The sequence below is a fragment of the Geospiza fortis genome, unplaced genomic scaffold (genome assembly GCF_000277835.1).
Source record: "Geospiza fortis unplaced genomic scaffold, GeoFor_1.0 scaffold110, whole genome shotgun sequence".
Taxonomy (NCBI): Eukaryota; Metazoa; Chordata; class Aves; order Passeriformes; family Thraupidae; genus Geospiza; species Geospiza fortis.
Genome location: NW_005054593.1, coordinates 414,524 through 419,900, shown reverse-complemented (window position 1 = coordinate 419,900; position 5,377 = coordinate 414,524).

Below are 5,377 nucleotides of genomic sequence, written 5' to 3'. Positions count from 1 at the left end.
CTGCAGAGCCCTGGATGAGCACGTGGATCCTCATCCAGAGCCGTGAACGAGCACATGGATCCATCAAACACAGCCATGATGCGCATGGATCCAGAGCCCAGGCTGTGCGCATGGATCCATCATCCAGAGCCCTGGATGTGCACATGGATCCATCAAACAGACCTGGATGTGCACATGGATCCATCATCCAGAGTCCTGGATGTGCATGTGGATCCATCAAACAGACCTGGATGTGCACATGGATCCATCATGCAGAGCCCTATATGTGCACATGGATCCATCATCCAGAGTCCTGGATGTGCATGTGGATCCATCAAACAGACCTGGATGTGCACATGGATCCAGAGCCCAGGCTGTGCACATGGATCCATCAAACGCAGCCCTGGGTGCACACCATGGATCCATCACCCAGAGCCATGGATGTGCACACAGATCCATCACCCAGACCTGGATGTGCACATAGATCCATCAAACAAAGCCCAGGCTGCACACATGGATCCGTCATCCAGAGCCCCGGATGAGCACATGGATCCATCAAAAACAGCCCAGGTTGACACATGGATCCATCAAACACAGCCCTCAGCCCACGGATCCATCACCCAGAGCTCCATCCAAGCCAGCCTTGAACACCTCCAGGGATGGGGCATCTACACTGAAATGCACTCAGAGTTTTCTGAGTTTTGAAATGAGTTTTCTGAACGTGTTCTTGCTGCAAGTCAATCGATATTGATGTGACTCCTCAGGCTCCCAGTGCCACGGGTCTGGTGTGAGCCACGCTGGTGGCATCCCTGTCCCTGAGGATGTCACTGGGACACCTTCAGAGCCTCTCTCCCAGGAATGAGGGACCTGTGTTGCTTCAGGGCCTGCACTCACTCTCCAAACGCCCCCAGTCTGCCCTTCACCTTCTTGCTTCTGTGATCATTTCCAGATGGGCAGATGCTGCTGAAGGGCCCCTTTGATTTCAAAAGGTCTCTCTGCAAACACAAAGGTCACTGTGGCAGCAGGATCAGGGCCTCGGAGAAAGGGCTTTGTGAGGAGGAGCACAGAAATAAATGGAAACATCCATTTAAAGCCACGCTTCCAGGCAGGGAGATCACTCTTGTCCAAACAGTGCTTTTTGTGTCACCTCCAACAAGCTTTAACCCTAAATTTTCACAGCTCCCCTCTAGCAAAATTGGCTCCTTGAAACGCTTTTCAGGACAATAGCAGTGCTGAAAATAAGAGAAGGAAAAGTTAAGAGGTGGAAAGGAGGGAGGAAAGCAATGGATACAAAAAGAGAGGGAGGGCCCACAAGGTAGGAAAGGCACAGAAAGATCCTCGTGACAAAAGCTGCAAAAGGAGAAGGCCCCACTCACATAGTGAATTTATTCAGAGGAGATTATGCAAAAAAACAGGAGGATCCCAGCAGGGGCTGGAGGGGAGAGCCATGAGGTCAGTGGGCACAAACAACCCTCAGAGAGCATTCCTCTCATCCCAAATCTGGAATCCACACCCCTGTGGCACTGGGAGTAATTCAGGATTTATCTGAGCCCTGGATCCCGGGGTGTGAGAGGTGATTGGGGACCGTCCCTCTCTGTGCTGCTGCAGCCTGGGAGTACAGGGTGTTCTTTTCCTCCTGGTGGCTCCTAGAGCAGAGGAAATCATCAGTTTGGCTCAGCAGCTTGCCAGGAATGCTGGAGTGCTCCTGCAGATTGCAGCTCTGACCTGGGAGCGGTGGGTTTGAGCCCAGTCCCAGAAATGAACGGACGCACAGATAAGAAATGCAGACTGGTTATTAAAAGTGCTGGCAGGCAACAGAATTAAAGAGCAAGGAGCTGTTTGGGAGGTAGCAGGGAGCAGAAAAACAATCAGGGAGCACAGGAGGGACAGCTTTGCTGAGGTTTGGAAGGGACTGGAAGGTGCCAAGGAACAGAGTGGTCAGCAGGTGACAGTGAAGGGAATTCCTGAAGAGCGAGTGCAGCTGCACGGCTTTGGGACAGCTCTGAGTGGCCAAACCGAGGTTTTTCTGCCTTTCTGCCTTGGCTGTTTGCTGCTGTGGGGCAGCTGCGTGGATGGAACCTCCTCTGAAGCCCAGGGAAGGTGAAACATTCCCCAGAGCTCAGTGTGGATCAGCCTGACTGAGTGTTAATGAGCTGCGCCAGGATTTTCTGGTGTGTGAGCACACTGCAGCTTTTTACCGGGAGAAAACTTCCATTAAAATACCTCAGCCACGAGGCTGAGGGGGGAAAAAATGTGCTGCTAAAAATCCCAGCTGGGCTCTGCTGGGAAGTTGCAGTGCGTGGGAGCAGGGAGGTGCAATCTGACCCAGGGCTTGCCTTGGTGCCTCCGTCATCCCTGGGGAAAACCACGGGGATTTGGCCAAGCTCCAAATCCTCACGGCCTCTTCCTCACTCAGAGCTGGCTTTGCAGAAGCTCCTTCCAGCACTGGTGACTGCTCGCACAGACGGAGTTCAGGGCAGGAATGGGAAGCCAAGGGAGAGGAAACCCAGAGTTTTGGTTGTGCTCTGCAAACCCCGCTCGGATCTGAAGTCTTCCAAACGAAAATCCACGCAGAACAAGCTTTTACTGCCCGCACAGCGCCTGAATTTCTCATTTTGTTTACTCTGGTGTTAATCCCAACTCCAGTTGCTGTAACTGAGGTCAGGGGTCAGGCCCAAACATTCTGCCTTGAGCTCTTTAATCTCCCACCCTTCATTTTTTGTGCCAAAACCACTTTTAAAGCTACACGAAAGAACCGTCAGTGCTTTTTGAAGGATTCGATCAGGGCAAGTATTTTGGGGAGCTGAACACACAAAACCCAGCTATTTGCCATTGTTCCCAGCACTACAGAACTGAAAGAGCTCAGGGAGAGTTAATTGGATTTTTTTTCACTCTCCTGGTCCCCCAACTTGTAGATTAAATCCCAGCTATTATCAGGAATATTACTACCAAGGACCTGTGGCTTGATCTGAAGCCCTGGGAAAGGATTTGTGTTGTGGTGTTCAGTGGAGACCTTACTGTTGCAGAAAGGAATCAGCCTTCGAGTCATTCCTCATTAATTAAAAGCAATTCCACATCCCTTCTGAGAGTTCCCTGCTGCCCCTCCTGAATGCCCTCCTTTCCTTGGCAATTACATAAACCAAGCTCCTGAAAGGGGGTGAGAAAACAGCTTTAGTGGCTTAGAACAATGGCCAGCATCTCCTGCCTCTGACCTGGTTACCACCCCATTCTCTGTCCTGGGCAATTAAGGGGTTGAGCAGTGCAGCAGCCTGGGTGTAATTAAATGAGCAGAGCACTGGGAAGTTGATGGAGTGCTCTAAAGCTGCCGCAGAGATGTTGTCCTGATTAGAATCACGTTAATTGGGATTCCGCTCTCTCTGATGCAGCTGCAGGGAGGGTGGGGAGGGCAGCAGGGCAAGGGCAGCAGTGGGGAGAGGTTTTTGGGGTGTGCAGGAGGGGGTTCTGCCCCTTTTCTCCTGGATCAGTTTGTGAGAAGGGACTCAGGAGCACAAACCTGGTGTTACCTGGTTCAGGTGGAAGAGGGGAATTATTGTATTTATGGGGAATTATTGAATTTGTGCGGTGCCCCGTGGCAGGGAGGAAAGATGAATCTGACTCCATGTTCTCAGAAGGCTGATTTATTATTTTATGACACTATATTATATTAAAGAATACTAAATTAAGCTATACTAAAGAATACAGAAAGGATACAGACAGAAGGGGAAAAAGATAATAATTAAAACTCGTGACATTTTTTCAGAAAATATGACAGTGACAGGGAAGTTCCACAAAATAATCATTGTGAAGCCCCACCACACAATCCAGGTGAGGATTCCTCACAGGGCTCCCAAAACCCTAAGAGAGAAAAACCCCTGAATTGTGGGAGCTGGTGGAGATCACCCAGCCAGAACTGGGCTGCCCTTTCTTGGGAAGGCCAAGAGAGCTGGGAGGGTCTGGTCCTCCAGGAGACACTTCAGAGCTCCCACTGATGGTGTGGATTTGGGAAGTACAAGGAAATTATTGGAAAAAAATCTCCCTTGTGGTCAGCACTCCTCCTTAGATGAGTAAAAGCTCCTCTGTGGTTGCCTCCTGTGGCACTGGAGATTTGGGCAGGGGCCCCTTTTGCTCCCTGAAGTTGCACCTGAAAGGTGCAATTCCCTTTCCCTTTGTGTTTAAGTCAGGCTTGGTGCTCCTGATTTCCCTGCTCCAGCCCTTTTCTGCCCTGCTCCCAGAGCCCTGCTCCTTCCCTGAACATCTGGATCCAACTAGGCAGCAGCAGGATCCCTGCAGCACATTCCTCCCTCCCTCCTGCCTCTGTGCTGCTCACAAACACAAAGAGGGGGAGGTCAGAGAGAGAAAAAGGAGAGCAGGGCATGATGAAGAGGTTGGGAGATTAAATGTTTTTTTTTTCTTTTCCTTTCCTAGATTCAGCTCTCGGCCTGTGTGGCTCTCAAATGCTGCAGGAATACAGGAACCCCATTAAACCCCACAGGAAAAACTTCTGAAGCTGCCCCCATCCCTGGAAGTGTTCAAAGCCTGGGTTTGGAGCAGCTTGGTTTGGTGAAAATGGGAGAAAAATGAGTTTTAATGTCCCTTGCAACCCAAACTGTTCTGGGATCCTCTGAAAGCTGCCCTCAGTGGGCAGAGGGAAAACCTGGGGATAGGAAGGTTTGGGATGGGAAGGTTTGGGAAGGTTTTGGGAAGGTGGAAAGCTCTGCAGGGATCTCCCATTGCTCCAGTGCCCCATTGGGGGAGTGCAAAGCCCTGGGCACACACACAGCTCCGTGCTGGTTTTGGGAATGAAGCAATCCAGGAATTCAAAGTTCATTAAAGTCCATCAGCTCCTGCCCTCGGTGTTTTTGGAGATAAAAACAGGCAAAGTCTGGGAGCAGGAACTGCTCTGAGCCCTGGATCACACATTCCCATGAAAACAACCACATCTCCTGCTGGGAACATCTGAGCTAACAGCCCCAAGGACAGCCTGCATGGGGGAAGGAAGGAGCTTTCCTGTCTCCTCCAACCCAAACCGTCAAACCATCCCAGCGTTAAAGCGCTGCCTCTCCAGGCGTCCCTGCGCTCCCGAGGAACCCAGGCAGGACATTGTCACTGACATATTCTATGGAAAATCCTTTTGCCAGGAGCATTTCTCCTGAGAAGCTGAGGAGCTTCAGCTTCTCCATGTTTTGCTGCTTTGGAATGTGATCTGGAGAATGATTAAATTGTTTTTACTTGATGACCAATGACAGCTACCTGTGTCAAACTGTGAGCAGTCACAAGATTTTATTGTCATTCCATTCTTTTCTAGCCTTCTGATGAAATCCCTTCTTCTATTCTTTTAACATAGTTTTAATATATAATTTTCTTTTAATAGACATAATAAATATAGAATATATATTTA